The following is a 19,850-nucleotide window of genomic DNA, read 5'->3' as shown; positions in this document are numbered from 1 at the left end:
TCGAAGAGGCAATCAATGGAGTGGCATCATGCAAATTCACCCAAGAAAAAAAAAATTGAAAACCACACCTTCTGCTGGAAAAGTTACGGCTACTGTGTTCAGTCAAAAAACCATGGAAGCGATCACAAAACTTGGATGGACAACACTAGAACACCCGCCTTACAGCCGGCCGGAGTGGCTGAGCGGTTCTAGGCGCTACAAATGGTTCAAATGGCTCTGAGCACTATGGGACTTAACTGCTGTGGTCATCAGTCCCCTAGAACTTAGAACCACGTAAACCTAACTAACCTAAGGACGTCACATACATCCATGCCCAAGGCAGGATTCGAACCTGCGACCGTAGCGGTCACGCGGTTCCAGACTGTAGCGCCTAGAACCGCACGGCCACTACGGCCGGCTCTAGGCGCTACAGTTTGGAACCGTGCGACCGCTACGGTCGCAGGTTCGAATCCTGCCTCGAGCATGGATGTGTGTGCTGTCCTTAAGTTAGTTAGGTGTAAGTAGTTCGAAGTTCTAGGGGACTGATGTCCTCAGATGTTAAGTCCCATAGTGCTCAGAGCCATTTGAACCATTTTAACCCGCCTTACAGTCCTGACCTGGCTCCATGTGACTATAATCTCTTTGGGAAACTGAAAGACTCTCTTCGTGGAATAAGGTTTGAAGATGATGACTCCCTTGTGCACGCTGCCAAACAGTGTCTCAAACAGGTTGGTCCAGAATTTTACCGTGCGGGTATACAGGAGCTGTTTCCAAGATGCCGTAAGGCACTTGAGAGCGATGGAAATCATGTGGAGAAATGAAAATATTGTTCCTAAAGGATGTATCTACACGCTGTAAAACTTTCAAACATGTAGAATAAAAGATGGATTTTTAAAAAAATAGTGTGCATTTCTTTTGGAGTTACCCTCGTAGTTGGCAACCGGTTTTGGTCTAAATTTAGATCTCTTCAGACCGCAAACACCGTGATGGCGACTGTTGGCAGTGGACAGAGAAGGTTCAGTTGTCTGCAAATGGCGTTAGTGTTCTTACGGATCTAAATTATAGACCGAATCCGGTTGCCAACTATAATAGATATCCGTTGCGCTTGAGACAGTTCAACTGAATTTTAATATTGCGCACCGCTCTCTGTTAAATTTCCAGTGAAAGAATGCTGGGGAATAGTAATGGTCTCGTCACACTACCTTGGAGTATGCCCGAATTCACATCTGAAGATTTTGCTGCTTTATGAAAAACGTTTTGTGTTCTATTTGCCAGGTATTTACTGCCTTCTGAGTCTCGTGGGCGAAGAGTGCGTTTTGGGTTTCATACGACCGTTGTTTGTGCAACCCATGATGATATCTCCAGATAAGATTTTCGTTATCCAGAAATGTCATACTACGCGAGCATAAAACGTGTTATAAAATTCTACAACAGACTGACGTCAGCGACATAGGCCTACAGTTGTGAGCGTATGTTGATCGGACTCTCCTCAAAACGCGAATGGTGTGCGAATTTCTACTGTCACTTTAAAAGGCATCGTTCCTCCAGCGACCTATGATAGCACAAGATGTAGGCTGCATACATATTAATTCTCTTTAAAGCAGTAGTTAGACGCTGTTATTTTCCCAAGCTGCATTCGATTGCTCCGAAGCCATATGGGTATCAAAACAAATGAATCGATAGTTATTGATATCAGTAATACGGGGACGTTCCTAAGACTGCCGACAAACGAGATGCACATCTGATTGTGAAAAACGCCAAACGTAGTTTGGCTAAATGGTTCAAATGGCTCTGAGCACTATGCGACTTAACTTCTGAGGTCATCAGTCGCCTAGAACTTAGAACTAATTAAACCTAACTAACCTAAGGACATTACACACATCTATGCCCGAGGCAGGATTCGAACCTGCGGCCGTAGCGGTCGCTCGGCTCCAGATTGTAGCGCCTAGAGCCGCACGGCCACTCCGCCTGGCAAACGTAGTTTCCATCGTAGTAGGTGTACGATCAAAGACGAGGTGGCACATCACACGTGACTTGCTTTCCATACTGATTTGCGACTGCACTTCTGTCCCGCGGCTGTTGTCTGGTGCATCTGGTGCTCAAACCACAAAGTTTCTTTACGAGGTATGGTGCACATAAAATTTCTACATTACCTCTATAAAAATGCACATTTTCTCCCTTGTTCATATCGTAGCCATGTTGTTCAGCCTTTTGTACCTCCGTACCTCTTACAAATGTATGTATAGATGTAGGTATGTACACTGGTGTCCAAAATTAAAGCGACAAACCTCTATTTCCCCGTCTTGTGTCTAATTCACGATACAATCATACAAACTGTCAAGCACATGTCCGTACGATCGTGTTCTGCACGGAAGGTGGCATTCCGGTCAACGGAGAACCATGCCAACGATGACGTCATGGTACCTATGAAACGAGGTAGTGTTTGCCAGGTACCCCAAATCCACAATCGCAGTGTACACAGTCGTAGACGTTGCAGTATGGCAGACAAGATGCCTACCAGACTCTCTGGGGCCAGAGAAAGAAAGTCGCAAGCTGATGTGGCCCAGTGAATAATTCTCTTGTTTCTCGGATATGGTGACTGTGTAGAGAGACCGAAACTGTATCCCGAAGACCAGTGCAGAGCCGACTACATTTGAGTTGAGGAGAGGGCACCGGTATTTGGCTGTAAGGCCACGACAGTACCGCCTTAGTACTGAATCGCAACTAGCCTGTGAGCTCGCAGCATCGACTAGACGTGTTGCATCGAGGCAAACGGTGTGCAGATGGCTTCGGCAGAGAGACGTGCTGTATTGCTACTTCTGACATCTCTTCACAGAAGGGAACGTCCAGAGTGGAGTCATCAACAAGCCACATGGACGATCGAACAGTGGGCTAATATTGTTTTAACAGATTTAGTCTGGAGAGTGATTCTCGATGGATTCGCATCTGAAGGGAACGTGGAACACGATTTCGGGACACAAACATAATGGAAAGATACCGATTCGAGAAGAATCCCTAACGATGTCGGCAGAGACCGCTCTTCGTGAAACTGTTCGGGTGAATCGGCAAGGTTTAACTGCTGTCAAGTATCGTGATGAGGTCTTCGGACCTCATGTGCGGTTGCTGCGATGCAGTGGGCCCAGACTGTATTGATGGACTATAATTTTCAACCTCATAGAACATGGGTGGTTAATGTTTTCTTCGAAACGGAAGATATTGCACGATTTGAATCCCATAGACAATATCTGGAATCTATTAGGGAGGCGGCTTGCCGCACGTCAGCATCCATCAACCACTCTCCAAGACTACAAGCAACTCTGCAGGAAGAAAGGACGTTCCTGCCTCAACATGAGACTGCTGACATGATTCACAGCACAGAGGTGGTCACACCCCATACTGAGCACATTAACGAGTTGTCCGAATGTGTGTGCAAATCCGTTAAGTTGGAGAAAACGAAGAACATTTTTGTCTACTATTATGCATGTTACAGTCGTTTACGTTCTCTATTCGTTACATTGTTCCAACTTTACCATCAACTGTTTATATTGTTTCGTACCAAAATAAACGCAACCTTGCAAAATTTCAGTTAGCTGCTTTTATTTTCGACACCAGTGTATATATGTATGTTCAACATCTCCTAAAATTCTGGATTGATTTAAACCAAACATGGAATACATATAAATTCCTATCTGCAAAGAAGCGCCATGGGGGCAAGAACTAGCTACCTCTGAAAGTGCTGGAGGTGGCAGTGGGGATAAAGTACCGTACGCACCGGACACAAATACCCAGACTTCATTCACCCAGTATTTGAGAATGAAAGCACTTAGCGACTTTCAACAAACTTACAACATAATTTCAGACTTATTCTACACTGTTTCCCGCTGATATGTTTTGTTCTGTTGGCAGTAGAGACAACACCGTGTTACTAGAGGAGGCCGAAATGCTGGCGTTTTAGCTCACGCAGGCTGGTGTGAACTATACTGACGTGAGGCCTGCAACATGACAAGGAATTAGCATTCAGAAAGCGGACGTCATTAGGTTGATACTTAACTTTAATCCATTAATAATGAACGTCGCTCTTGACGGTACATGAGTCACAATATTATCTGTTCAGAAGACACAGTAACTGAACGTGGCGACTTGCTAGGTCGTAGCAAATGACGTAGCTGAAGGCTATACTAAACTGTCGTCTCGGCAAATGAGAGCGTATGAAGTCAGTGAACCATCGCTAGCAAAGTCGGCTGTACAACTGGGGCGAGTGCTAGCGAGTCTCTCTAGACTAGACTTGCCGTGTGGCGGCGATCGGTCTGCATTCACTGATAGTAGCGACACGCGGGTCCGACGTATACCAACGGACCGCGGCCGATTTAAAGGCCTAGCAATTGTGGTGTCTGGTGGTGACACCACATGTTTAACGTCAAATATTAACTCATTTGAAAAGTTATGAGACGTATTGTTTTACAAAGAGGAGCTCGATTCTTTAGGGAATCGGGATTTCCTGGTTACTTACCATCTGGAAAGGAGCACTAAGGGGTTATAAACTACCTACATACCATAGAGGAAAGAATGAAAAGGGGTGACACTGAAGTGTAATGCAGGAACACTGGAGCAATTTCGATTTTTATGGGAACATTAATTATTATTTGCATAATGATACTGTTGGGGTACGTTTCCTCACTACCACTTGGGGTGGGGGGGTTGAATAGCAGGACAGCAGCAAGCCGATAGTTTCTTCGGTACGGGACCTAAATTCAAGTAACCTGACTGAATACCACAGATATCTTTAACATCCTCTCTGAAATCGTATGGTGTAAAGAAGAAGAGACGTCCGCAGCTCGTGGTCGTGCGGTAGCGTTCTCCTTTCCCGCACCCGGATTCCCGTGTTCGATTCCCGGCGGAGTCAGGGATTTTCTCTGCCTCGTGATGACTGGGTGTTGTGTGCTGTCCTTAGGTTAGTTAGGTTTAAGTAGTTCTAATTTCTAGGGGACTGATGACCATAGATGTTAAGTCCCATAGTGCTCACAGCCATTTTTTGAAGAAGAGACTCATACGTATATCTGCGCAATTTTATGTCACATACTTATTTGTTCAACATTCCGTACTAAGCCCCCGCATCGATTTCAACCAAACTTGGAACACACGTTACCTACTATCTGGAACGAAATACTATGTGGGTAAAAACCGCCAACCTCCCACTAACAGGGGGAGGGGGAAGGGGGGGGGGGGGTAAAGGTGTGATGGACAGAGAAGGGAAGGAGGAGGAGAGGGAGGTGGACAGAGAGAGGTAGATGAGGACATGAAGTAATTGAAAATTGAAGTAAACACATATGCAGGCAACGTCAGATTAGGCTCAAATGGCTCTGAGCACTATGGGACTTAACATCTGAGGTCATCAGTCCCCTAGAACTTGTTGTTGTTGTTGTTGTTGTTGTTGTGGTCTTCAGTCCTGAGACTGGATTGATGCAGCTCTCCATGCTACTCTATCCTGTGCAAGCCTACCGCAACCTACATCCTTCTGAATCTGCTTAGTGTATTCATCTCTTTGTCTACCTCTACGATTTTTACCCTCCACACTGCCTTCCAATACTAAATTGGTGATCCCTTGATGCCTCAGAACATGTCCTACCAACCGATTCCTTCTTCTAGTCAAGTTGTGCCACAAACTTCTCTTCTCCCCAATCCTCTTCAATACTTCCTCATTAGTTATGTGATCTACCCATCTAATCTTCAGCATCCTTCTGTAGCACCACATTTCGAAAGCTTCTATGCTGTTCTTGTCCAAACTATTTATCGTCCACGTTTCACTTCCATACATGGCTACACTCCATACAAATACTTTCAGAAACGAATTCCTGACACTCAAATCTATACTCGATGTTAACAAACTTCTCTTCTTCAGAAACGCTTTCCTTGCCATTGCCAGTCTATATTTTATATCTTCTCTACTTCGACCAACTCCTTTACTACTTTAAGTGCCTCATTTCCTAATCTAATTCTCTCAACATCACCCTACTTAATTCGACTACATTCCATTATCCTCGTTTTGCTTGTGTGATGTTCATCTTATATCCTCCTTTCAAGACACTATCCATTCCGTTCAGCTGCTCTTCCAGGTCCTTTGCCGTCTCTGACAGAATTACAATGTCATCGATGAACTTCAAAGTTTTTGTTTCTTCTCCATGGATTTTAGTACCTACTCCGAATGTTTCTTTTGCTTCCTTCACTGCTTGCTCAATGTACAGATTGAATAACATCGGGGATAGGCTACAGCCCTGTCTCACTCCCTTCCCAACCACTGCTTCCCTTTCAGGCCCCTCGATTCTTATAACTGCCATCTGCTTTCTGTAAAAATTGTAAATAGCCTTTCGCTCCCTGTTTTTTACCCCTGCCTCCTTCAGAATTTGAAAGAGTGTATTCCAGTCAACATTGTCAAAAGCTTTCTTTAAGTCTACAAATGCTAGAAACCTAGGTTTGCCTTTCCCTAATCTAGTTTCTAAGATGAGTCGTAGGGTCAGTATTGCCTCACGTGTTCCAACATTTCTACCGAATCCAAACTGATCTTCCCCGAGGTCGGCTTCTACTAGTTTTTCCATTCTTCTGTAAAGAATTCGCGTTAGTATTTTGCAGTTGTGACTTATCAAACTGATAGTTCGGTAATTTTCACATCCGTCAACACCTGCTTTCTTTGGGATTGGAATTATTATATTCTTCTTGAAGTCTGAGGGTATTTCGCCTGTTTCATACATCTTGCTCATCAGATGGTAGAGTTTTGTTAGGCCTGGCTCTCCCAAGGCCGTCAGTAGTTCCAATGGAATGTTGTCTACTCCGGGGGCCTTGTTTCGACTCAGGTCTTTCAGTGCTCTGTCAAATTCTTCACGCAGTATCGTATCTCCCATTTCATCTTCATCTACATCCTCTTCCATTTCCATAATATTATCTTCAAGTACATCGCCCTTCTATATACTCCTTCCACCTTTCTGCTTTCCCTTCTTTGCTTAGAACTGGGTTTCCATCTGAGCTCTTGATGTTCATACAAGTAGTTTTCTAGAACTTAGAACTTAGAACTAGTTAAACCTAACTAACCTAAGGACATCACACACATCCATGCCCGAGGCAGGATTCGAACCTGCGACTGTAGCGGTCACGCGGTTCCAAACTGAAGCGCCTAGAACCGCACGGCCTCTCCGACTGGCTACGTCAGATTTATCGCCTAGTTCATAAATAAAAACTTCAATATCCATGAACATGATACGAGACAAAAATCAACATTCCATGTTCAAACAGTAATGACAACAGTATTCAGAAGTTTCATTACAAAATAAACGACACAAGTTTACGATCGTCTTCCACATAAGATAAAAATTATTTAACCGTCAGGGCTTTCTTATTATCGCTACTTTTATTCACTAACAATATTTTTAGACCATGTGAAACACAAAATATCTTTGGATGAATAAATAAATATTGAGATGTGAGCGAATCAGCCAGTGACGTGACAGAAATCTGGCAGTTGTTTGGTCCATGTTCCCAGGCAGGTTCACAAAATCGAACAAACCCGATCCTGAGCGGAGATCGCTATTATATTTACATGACATCGAATATTACAGAATATACTTTTCCTGAATTGATAAAAAACTCCCAGAATATCTTAGAAGAGCTGAGAGTGAATAAAATACATGAAGGGAACAATACGCGAACCGGCAACCCTTCACACCGAAATCTGCGCCCCTGTCTACCACAAAACTATTTTTTGGTTCTACTCACTACCGCACAATTTTGTACTAAACTGCATTTGCGGCGACAATATGAATATTTGCGTGGTTTATCACAAATTATGCGCTCTGATAATGCCGATAGTTCGTAATTGATTACAAGGTATTACTGACATACTGCAGAACGTCTATTCTAAAAGTTCAGTGGACTGTTTCAGCTTATCACAACTGGAAACTTAAGAATGCTTGCTGCGTTATGTTTGGATGGCAGTAAAAAGTCAATTAAATGCTATAAATTATCAACATGGAAATAAGACTTTTACAGGCTTCATTCCGTAACTACGGTAGAAACTAAAACAAAATTAAAAAATTTGCATAGGCCGGCAATCGGGCCAGTGTTGCCCGGGTGGTAGGCGAGCATTGCACCAGATTAAGTTTTTATTCAGCTGAAATCACAAAATTACAACGTTTTATAATTTTTGATGCTTAGGTTAACCGTTACCGACATAACCTTCAAGCTGTTTACGTGCGATATTCGATTTAATGAAAATAAAAAGGCTGGATATAGCACTGTACATTTATTATCATTTAACAACAAAACTATTTTTATCTTCTTGCGCAATATTTTCTTTATTCTGTATTAAAATACAGTTTGAACTACTTTTATACATAAATTAGGGATTTTAAACAACAGAACAGCAAGAATTCTAGAGGATTTAAGTTCTTTCATAAAATAAGAAATTTACTTGTACTGAATGAAATTGAATATGAGGTATCATATTAATGATATGAATGACATGTTAAACTTTTCTTAGGTTAAATTAATTTGTCCAGTTTTTCATGATTAAACACTGTACATAATAAAATTAGACATGTGATGCAAAACGCATAAAAATAATAAATTAAAAAAATAACGCCAAATTATCCTTTCTCTTGCACTCTCATGCGTAGCTTCAAAACACTCTGTATTTTAAGTCTATTTCTCTGTAACATTACGTGTTTTCCCGTCTTATTCCGACAGATGATTGTGTTATCGACTTGAATGCATACTCTTCTTCGTCATTTCTCGTTCTTAACCTGTCCCCAGAATGACACGTAGTCAACAATGCGCTGTTGGACCATATCTGGCTCGTACATAAGATTTAAAACTCCACTGCTATAATTACAAATAGTCGATGAATTGCTATATATATATTCGCCAATGTCTTGAGTTTGACGAGAAAAAAATTCAAGGGTTCAATATGTTTAGCATCAGGAAAAAATTCCCAATCTCTCGCAAAACTTAGTCGACGTTTGTATTATTTGTGGTACTTCTCAAGACGATAGCGACCTTTTTCTTCGCCCATTTGCAAACTGTAATTGTTTCTTCGTAGGTGCCATATTTGCTTCGACGCTACACACTTCGCATAAGGCAGCGGGGGTTGGTTTGATTTCATATGATACAGAAAAAGTTGGGCAGGTTTCGGGTACGACATCTAGGCACAAAGCTCCATTATTTGTGGGTAAAATCTTTACCCGGACGTTTCTCGAAGCATGTGACCAATTTTTGTGGGGATATTTGGTTGTCTTAGGATGCTTAAGAGTGAGTTGCATTAACTGTTCATAGACTCGTTCTGAGGACTGCTCAGCTTTCAAATGTAGCTTTGTATGTAGTAGATGCAAGTTGTCTATAAATTTTGTATTCTGGACCGGTATAAACCGACGGCTTTAAATTTGACGGTTGAAACCTTTGGAAGATCTTTCCCAGATGTTCATTACGCCTACCCAGAGTATCTTGCTTGTACCAAGGGGTTATAATTAAACTTTCTCTATTTAACTTTATAACAGGGAACTAATTACCGTACGAGTACCAAACTTGGTAGCGTTAATGTCCAGACTATGGGGTGCATGATCTCAATGCGTCACAGCGCCACCGTGCAGTTACAACTCTGGGAACCAGGTACGCTGATCAGTCCTCGTGATTCATAGTCTCACACACCTGACCAGTGTCAGTGCACTTGTTGCTGTGTCAATATGAGCTTGGACAAAAGGGACAGGGCACTGTTGGTGAAGCTGGAAATTTTTGGTAAGGTCTTATGGGACAAAACTACTGATGTCAGCAGTCCCTAAGCTTACACACTACTTAATTTAAATTAAACTAACTTACGCTAAGGACAACATACACACCCATGCCCGAGGGAGGACTCGAACCTCTGACGGGGGAGTTGGTGAAGCTCTATTATCAAAACAACAGTAATGCTGCAGCTGCACTTCGAGAATATCGCCGGGTGAAACTACTACGGAAGGGTCCTTTCTCTCCACCTGCTGTTGGAAGCATGCTGAAGAAGTTCGAATCAACTGGAGAACTGGGTGTTGCTCCAGGAAGAGACCGACGACAGGTTGCACCACACGGAGTTGATGACATCGCTGTTGCTATGGCAGACAACGCTGCGAGCAATTCCCGATCGTCAGGCAGTCCGCGTGCTATGTGTCACGACATTGGAACCTCCTGTGGTCCACTATACGGAAGGTGCTTCGAACCATTCTCAAATGGTATCCGTACAAGTTCCAAACCGTACAGCAGCTTGCACCACAGGACGCACAACGACGTGTTGACTTCGCTTTCCGCTTTCCCGCAAGGTCTGAAGCTGACGAGGGCTGGTCCTAAACCATCCTATGGACAGACGAAGCTCATTTTTCTCTGCCAGTTGAGGTGAGCATACAGAATTGCTGAGTGTGGGGATCTTCACTTCCAGCCACTGTGCATGAAGTTCCTTTGTATGGTGAACGTGTCACTGTATGGTGTGGCTTCACGGCTACGTTCATTATTGGCCCATTCTTAGTTGAACAGGTTGGCACTCAAGGACCAAAGGCATGCAGTGTGACTGGCCGGCGTTACTGCGGTATGCTTCGCCCGCGTATCATGCCTGTCTACAGCAGAGAGACGCAATGAACTCGACAGTTTTCTTGCAAGATGGGACCCAACAGCACTTCGCTCCTGAAGTTCACCTGCTTCTCAACAACACGTTTGGAAACAATCAGCCAGTCATTTCCAAATGCTTGGCCGTCACGATCACCTGATCTCGCTCCCTGTGATTTCTGGTTGTGGGGCTACCTGAAGGACAGGGTTTACCAGGGGAACATTTACACATGTGCTGATCTGAAGGTAGAGGTAGAGAACATACCTACGGACATGCTTCGTTCTGCTATGCAGGAAGCAATTCTGCGCTTTCAGACTCTTCTGGACGCTGATGGGTGCCATGTTGAGCCCCTTTTGTAGCGGTTATGGCACCTGTATGTGACGGTATGATGTACCGTAGCAGCACATTAAAAGTTTTCAGTTTAATTCATTCTGCATTATTTCCCTTCCGCATGTCTTTGACATTAACGTTACCAAGTTTCGTCCCCGTACGGAAATTAGTTTCCGTGTTATAACGTGTTAAACAGGTAAAGTTTAATTATAACCCGGCAGATTGTTGTTCAATGGTGATACGGATTTATCGGCCACGTTCTGCCGTTGACGCACGGGGTGATGAGTTTAGCCGACTTGTCATTAACTGATTTTAAATTACAACAAATCGTTCCAAAAAAAGACAAATATTCAATCACCCGGAGCCTTCAAACATCATACTTTCATAGCACGCAACTTGTAATGTACAAAAAATACCAAATACGAAAAGACTTTACCCAACAATACTTCTTTTCCTGTCAAATCTAACCAAAAACAACCTGATTGCCACGTGGAGTGGCCGTGCTGTTTGAGGCGCCGTGTCATGGATTGAGCGGCCTCTCCCGGCGGAGGTTCGAGTCATCCCTCGGGCATGTGTGTGTGTGTGTGTGTGTGTGTGTGTGTGTGTGTTACTCGTAGCGTAATTTAGTTTAAGTAGTGTGTGAGTCTAGGGACCGAAGACTTCAGCAGTTTCATCCCTTAGGAAATCACACACACACACACACACACACACACGCACGCACACACACACACACACACACTTGCGCGCGCTCACACACACACAGCCTATTGTTGACTGGTACACAATGTGCTAGAAGAACATAAGTTATAATAGAAAAGCCAGCAAAGGCGTAAACTCAATTGGCCCAATCTAATATGGTGTCTCTTAAGTTTTGCTTGCAGAAAGCGATCTTGCACTTCATGGATAACGTTTCTCACAATGACACAAAAAAATAACGTGTCTGATTCTGTCTAGGAATGCTCTGCATCGTCGACTTCCTTAATGTGACGTCACACAACTCGAAGAACGGTGCAAGGATAATGCACTAGTGGCCATTAAAATTGCTACACCAAGAAGAAATGCAGATGATAAACGGGTATTCATTGGACAAAGATATTATACTATAACTGACATGTGATTACATTTTCACGCAACTTGGGTGCATAGATCCTGAGAAATCAGTACCCGGAACAACCACATCTGGCCGTAATAACGGCCTTGATTCGCCTGGGCATTGAATCAAACAGAGCTTGGATGGTGTGAACAGGTACAACTGCCTATGCAGCTTCAACACGATACCACAGTTCATCAAGAGTAGTGACTGGCGTATTGTGACGAGCCAGTTGCTCGACCACCATTGACCAGACGTTTTCAGTTGGTGAGAGATCTGCAGAATGTGCTGGCCAGGGCAGCAGTCGAACATTTTCTGTATCCAGAAAGGCCCGTACGGGACCTGCAACATGCGGTCGTGCATTATCCTACTGAAATGTAGGGTTTCGCAGGGATCGAATGAAGGGTAGAGACACGGGTCGTAACACATCTGAAATGTAACGTCCACTGTTCAAAGTGCCGTCAGTGCGATAAGAGGTGACCGAGACGTGTAACCAGTGGCACCCCATACCATCACTGCGGGTGATACGCCAGTATGGCGATGACGAATACACGCTTCGAATGTGCGTTCACCGCGATGTCGCCAAACACGGATGCGACCACCATGATGCCATTCACGCACCCAGGTTCGTCGCTGAGTACACCATCGCAGGCGCTCCTGTCTCTGATGCAGCGTCAGGGGTAACCGCAGCCATGGTCTCCGAGCTGATAGTCCATGCTGCTGGAAACGTCGTCGAACTCTTTGTGCAGTTGGTTGTTGTCTTGGAAACGTCCCCATCTGTTGACACGGATCGAGATGCGGTTGCACGATCCGTTGCAGCCATGCGGATAAGATGCCTGTCATCTGGACTGCTAGTGATACGAGGCCGTTGGGATCCAGCACGGCGTTCCGTATTACCCTCCTGAAGCCACCGATTCCATATTCTGCTAACAGTCATTGGTCCTCGACCAACACGGGCAGCGATGTCGCGATACGATAAACCGCAGTCGCGATAGGCTAGAGTCTGACCTTTATCAAAGTCGGAAACGTGATGGTACGCAATTCTCCTCCTTACACGAGGCATCACAACAACGTGTCACCAGGCAACGCCGGTCAACTGCTGTTTGTGGATGAGAATTCGGTTGGAAATGTTCCTCGTGTCAGCACGTTGCAGGTGTCGCCACCGGCGCCAACCTTGTGTGAATGCTCTGAAAAGCTATCATTTGCATATCACAGCATCTTCGTCCTGTCGGTTAAATTTCGCGTCTGTATCACGTCACCTTCGTGGTGTAGCAATTTTAATGGCCAGTAGTGTACGTGCAGCAAGAGCGGTAAAGGAAAGTGACTGAATGAGTGAGACATAAAAACGGCGTGTGCGAGCCTTAAAGAGGTCCAGCCGGCAGGAATCTCAGCCAAGTGTCGCAGGCCACAGGGGTCGCGTCGCGTCGCTTCGCGCCCACGGCGGCTGTCCGCCACGAGCCTGTAGCCCACACTGCAGGACGCTCGCGCACTGAGACGTCGCCACCTGCTGATCACACTGCGTTCAGGAGGGACCTTCCCATCGCACTGCTCCCATGCATCTGCTTACTTTTCAGCTTTTAAGATACACTATGCGATGAAACGTATCTGGACACCTGGCTGAAAATGACGTAAAAGATCATCTGCCCTCCATCGGTAATGCTGGAATTCAATATGGTGTTGGCCCACCTTCAGCGTTGATGACAGCTTCCACTCTCGCAGGCATACGTTCAGTTAGGTGCTGGAAGTTTTCTTGGGGAATGACAACTCATTCTTCACGAAGTGCTGCACTGAGGGGAGTTATCGATGTCGGTCGGTGAGGCCTGGCACGAAGTCGGCGTTCCAAAACATCACAAAGGTGTTCTATAGGATTCAGGTCAGGACTCTGTGCAGGCCAGTTCATTACAGGGGTGTCATTGTCGTGTAACCACTCCGCCACAGGTTGTGCATTATGAACAGGTGCTCGATCATGTTGAAAGATGCAATCGCCATCCCCCAATGGCTCTTCAACTGGTAAGGAAGAAGGTGCTTAAAACATCAATGTAGGCCTGTGCTGTGATAGCGCCACGCAAAACAACAAGGCGTGGAGAACACGACCTCACCATAACGCCACCGCCTCCGAATTTTACTGTTGGCATTACACTCGCTGGCAGATGACGTTCACCGGGAATTCGCCCCTCCCACAAACTGCCGTCGGATCGCCACATTGTGTATCGTGATTCGTCACTCCACACGGTTGTAAACGTTTTTCGATTGTTCAGTCGTCCTTACATCAAGCGAGGCGTCGTTTGGCATTTACCTGTGTGACGTCTGGCCTATGAGCAGCCGCTCGGCTATTAAATTCAAGTTTTCTCACCTCCCACGTAACTTCCATACTACTTGCATTGGATCCTGATGTAGTTTGTAATTCCTGTGTGATGGCCCGGATGGACTGAAATCGTGCGAGGAGAGCGTTTAGACCCTTACCTATTACCGGGAAAGTTGAATCCGCCCCTCCATCGTACGTTTCTTTGTAACACTTTGCACGACACATTAAAAAACGTTCCAATTTGTGCATACGACAGCTACAGTTTAGGCATGATGGTGCACCGTTACACTTTGGAATGAATGTGTGTAACTATTTAAATGAACCGTTTTTAGGCAAATGGATTGGTCGTGGGGGTTCTATGTTCTGGACTCCATCTTCCCCGGACCTTAATCCATAAGCCTTTTATCTGTGGACACAACTATAGGAATAGGTTTAAAATACTCCATCCACGGATGTACACGATCTAACAGCCCGCGTGCATGCCACTTCGGCAACAGTGGAGGCAGATGTGTTGTGTAGGGTCCAGTAAAACTGGAGCCGACGAATGGCGAACTGTTTGAAAATGTAAGGTGGTCGCTTTGAACGTTACTCGTACATGTACTTACGTTCTGTGAAGATAAGTCTGGACGTCAAACGTACAGAAAAAAATAGATACACGCGATTTTAGCTGTATCTAATACTATTTTCTATTGGATTTATTTGTGTCATGGGCGAAACAAAGCGACGTTTACATCAGTAAGAAGTTCATGTTATGTCTTAGTGTTTAAGTAAAGATAACAGTAACAAACTGAAGTACACAAGATACCGCGTTGTGAAGGTGAAAACTGGATACAACTTGAGCCTTAAATTATATCCGTTTCCCACAGCTTTGTCTCGTCTCACTTTCTTTCCCTCTATACACCATATTGTATTAATCACTTCGTATCACGACATAAGATTACTATATTGTGGAATCAAAACTAGATTTTGAAAGGAACTACTGTAGATTTTTCAGGAAGATTCAAAGTGAAATATCAAATGTTTACATTGCGTTAAATACCATGCTTCCAATCAGAAGAACCAAAAATAATTTACAAAATTACAGTTAGGTACAGTCTAAACGCTGTTAAACGTTGTTTCGCATGGCACTACACAGGTATAATATTTGGAGGAGCAGGGCGAACAATTCACTCAATTCTTCATGGTAGTAAGCTACACCTCTGGAGGACCTTAGCTCCCATGGAACTCGATCTGCCATGTGTGTCAGTGTAACACCCAAATCCACCAAAGTGGGAACCCCACTCTTCAAAATATCTGTTGTATGCTCCTTTTCAATACCCTTCCAATGCATAGACGCCACAGGCCAACTAGGACTCAACATTTCTGTTAAAGTTACTCTTAGTGGAAACAGGCGATCATATCGCATATCGTATCGCCAGTTACCCCAGTTTTCATCACGTCGCATTACGTGATGAAACCAGTCCACCAGCTCCGAGAGAAAACAGCGTTTTGGACCGACAGCCTAGAATACGTTCCCAGCAGCATCCCTGTCTCCAGAAATTGCTGCTATGGTCCCAGTGAAGCTTGACCGCCCACCGGTTCCTCTTTCCAGTTGGGATAATTTTGGGTTCTTTACTGTAAGGACATCACTGCTGCATGAAGACCCAGGAACAAGGTTCGCCGATGTTGCTGCACCAAATAGATGCCTTGCACTTAGCAGAACCGTCTGCATGTCAAACCCTGCAATTTCGCATCTAAAGTGACATTTCCGGCACAGCGCAGACTTCATCCCGCTCGACCTGTTTTCGGCCACGTTGCACGCAGTCACAAAGTTGGCAGAGTACAGTTCAGTAAATCACATTTGTTCTAAATCTGTTGGCGGAATTATGTAGGTTTTGCTAGATACACTTTTGTCTCAAAGTGCGATGAGGAATCACTTGCCGACCTGCGAAGCGTGCATTTTTTCTTCTCCGTGCAGGAAGTTGACATTCGCTTCCTTCTCTGACCATCTGCACCATGAACGTGCTGCTTCAAAGTTACTGCACCAGTAGCGCCCTTTGCTGCCACTCATAAAAGTTTCACGATACACATTACCCATTCGTCGATCGATTTCTACAGCATTGTATCACTTAGGTGAAGAAATGAAATGAAATGAAATGACGGCACACACTTCACGCTCGGAGGGAGGCCATTATCCTAGTCGTGTTTACGTGCTCACTGTGCGATCGAAACTGGCAAGTACGTTGTGCTGCGATCGACGAGCATACCACACTCTTGCTCATAAATTAAGGATAACTGCAGAATGTGGCGCCACACAACGTGGAACTACACAAAACTGGCGCTAAAAGCATAGGCACATAGGGAACACACACGACACAGATCTGTAAGTCCACGGTATTGGTGATAAGTTGAGAAAACCATCCCGAAACACATATGCTACAAAACGCCACTGTTTCCTGCACGTGTACCCTGACATCAATATGGGATATGATCACCATGCTCACGTACACAGGCCGCACATCGGGCTGGCATACTCTGGATCAGGTGGTCGAGCAACTGCTGGGGTATAGCCTCCCATTCTTGCACCAATACCTGTCGGATCTCCTGAAGTGCCATAGGGGTTTAAAGACGTCCAGCGATACGTCGACCGAGAGCATCCCAGACTTGCTCGATGGGTTTTAGCGTGGAAGAACAGACAAGCCACTCCATTCACCTGGTATCTTCTGTTTCAAGGTACTCATCCACGATGGCAGCTCGGTGGGGCCGTGCGTTATCATACATCAGGAGGAATGTGCGACCCTCTGCACCCCTGAAAAGGCGGACATACTGGTGCAAAATGACGTCCCGATAAACCTGACCTGTTACAGTTCCTCTGTCAAAGGCATGCAGGGGTGTACGTGCACCAATCATAATCCCATCCCACACCATCAAACCACGACCTCCGTACAGGTCCCTTTCAAGGTTCAAATGGTTCAAATGGCTCTGAGCACTATGGGACTCAACTGCTGAGGTCATTAGTCCCCTAGAACTTAGAACTAGTTAAACCTAACTAACCTAAGGACATCACAAACATCCATGCCCGAGGCAGGATTCGAACCTGCGACCGTAGCGGTCTTGCGGCTCCAGACTGCAGCGCCTTTAACCGCACGGCCACTTCGGCCGGCCCCTTTCAAGGACATTAAGTGGTTTGTATCTGGTTCCTGGTTCACGCCAGATGAAAACCCGGCGAGAATCACTGTTCAGACTATACCTGGACTCGTCCGTGAACATAACCTGGGACCACTGTTCCAATGACCATGTACTGTGTCCTTGACACCAGGCTTTACGGGCTCTCGTGTGACCAGGGGTCGGTGGAATGCACCTTGCAGATCTCCGGGCGAATAAATCCTGTCTATTCAGTCGTCTGTAGACTGTGTGTATGGGGACAACTGTTCCAGTGGCTGCGGTAAGGTCCTGAGCAAGGCTACCTGCAGTACTCCGTGGCCGTCTGCGGGCACTGATGGTGAGATATCGGTCTTCCTGTGGTGTGGTACGCAGTGGACGTCCCGTACTGTAGCGCCTGGACCTTTTTCCTGTCTGCTGTAATCGTTGCCATAATCTTGAGATCACACTTTTTGGCACACGGAGGGTGCATGCTACGATCTACTGTGTTTGACCAGCCTCCAGTCGCCCTAGTATTCCACCCCTCATAACGTCATCAGTATGTATTCTTTAAGCCATTTTCAACACACAGTCACCATTAGCACGTCTGAAAACGTCTGCACACTTATTCGCTGCACCGTACTCTGACATGCACCAACACACCTCTGCGTATGTGGACTGCTGCCAGCGCCACCGTGCGACGACCGCAGGTCAAATGCACAGCATGGTCATACCCCGAGGTGATTTAAACCCGAAAGCCGCCCACCAGAGCGTTGTTTCACCATGTATCAGCATTATCCTTAATTTATGAGCATTTGTGTAGAAACACTGTGCAAAATATCGGTGGGAAGCTTCATGCTGTTTTCACGGCGGCCTTAATTTCATTACCGATAGGACCTAAAACTGAAATAGCCCTCGTATTTATAGTACTGTGCATTACAATAGCAGGTAATCAATTACACTCCATTTATACAACGTTAACGTCTTGGAGATTGCTTTCAGGGGACTACGCAGGTAATCGACTTTCGTGTTACGACGCAGTGGCTGTTCTCGGCAGCAGTGACTGCCTCCGCTCCGAAACGAGAAGTTCGCGTGCGCAAAATCGCTTCCAAGGCGCGTACGTGACCGGTGCCAGGCCACGAAGAGGCGGCCGGCGAGGAAGAATGGGGCCTTTTGTCCCAACCGGAACACAGCGGAGTATTCTCCAGCGGCGCACATTACGACCGCCCTACATTGCGTTCGCAGCGCCGAACTCGCGCCATTTGCTTCCTCGCAGCCACACGTTTAGGCCCGCACACCTATAGATGTGTCACCAACATTATGGAACACAAGAGTCGCCCAGGTGTGAGGCTACACTTGCAGCTTGGGTAATGAGTGCAGTCTCTTCCGTTACCTACAAAAACTGTTGCTAGCCAGATATTTCTCTCCTCCGCAAGATTAAATGGTAGTTGCGAAATTTGATTGGTCTCTGCATGATGATGATGAAGATGATGATGATGATGATGACGATAGTGATAATGATGATAATGGTGATGGTGTGTTGATATGAGCGAACAACAGCAAGGTCTGTAACACTCGTAGTAACATTTATGTGAGGCAAGTATTATAAAAATGACAGGACAGTAATATGTCAACTCGAATTGCAATCAAAAATGCTATCAAAACAAAACATGCGTACACACACACACACACACACACACACACACACACACACACAGAGAGAGAGAGAGAGAGAGAGAGAGAATTATGAAATTGGAATAATGAAATAGTCTAAAACTCAAGCGATTTTCAATACCTCATTGAAATTGAACGATGTTGCGTAATAGGGCTACGAGAAGCTGGAAGGTCCGTCAGCGATACTGCATAAGGAATCGGCAGAAATGTAGAAGCTGTACATGATTACTGGCGGCAGTGATCACGAGAAAGTACGGTCGCAAGGAGACCGGGCTCCAGACTGCACTACCGAAAGGGAAGATCATCGCGTTCGGCGTATGACTTTGACGCATCGTATTACATCTCCAGCAGCAATTTGAGCAGAAGCTGACATCAGAATGACACAACGAACTGTTGCAAATCCGTTACTTCAAGGGCAGCTCTGTATCGTGCACTCCGCTAACCCCAAACCATCACCAAATGCGACTTCAGTGTTTTCAAGGGGGGAGGGAGTCTGTTGTGTTTTCTGATGAAATCTGGTTTTGCCTCGGTGCCAGTGAGGGCCGTGTGTTGGTTACAAGGAGGTTATGTGAGGATCTGCAACCAACCTGTCTGTATGCTAGACACATTGGACATACACTTGGAGTTATGGTCTGGGATGTGATTTCGCATGACAGCCACTCTCGCGGTTATCCCACTCACTCTAACTGCAAATTTATACGTCGACCTGGTGATTCGACCTGTTGTGCTGCCATTCATCA

Source organism: Schistocerca serialis, chromosome 9 (genome assembly GCF_023864345.2).
Source record: "Schistocerca serialis cubense isolate TAMUIC-IGC-003099 chromosome 9, iqSchSeri2.2, whole genome shotgun sequence".
Classification (NCBI taxonomy): domain Eukaryota; kingdom Metazoa; phylum Arthropoda; class Insecta; order Orthoptera; family Acrididae; genus Schistocerca; species Schistocerca serialis.
This window is presented reverse-complemented; position numbering follows the sequence as displayed.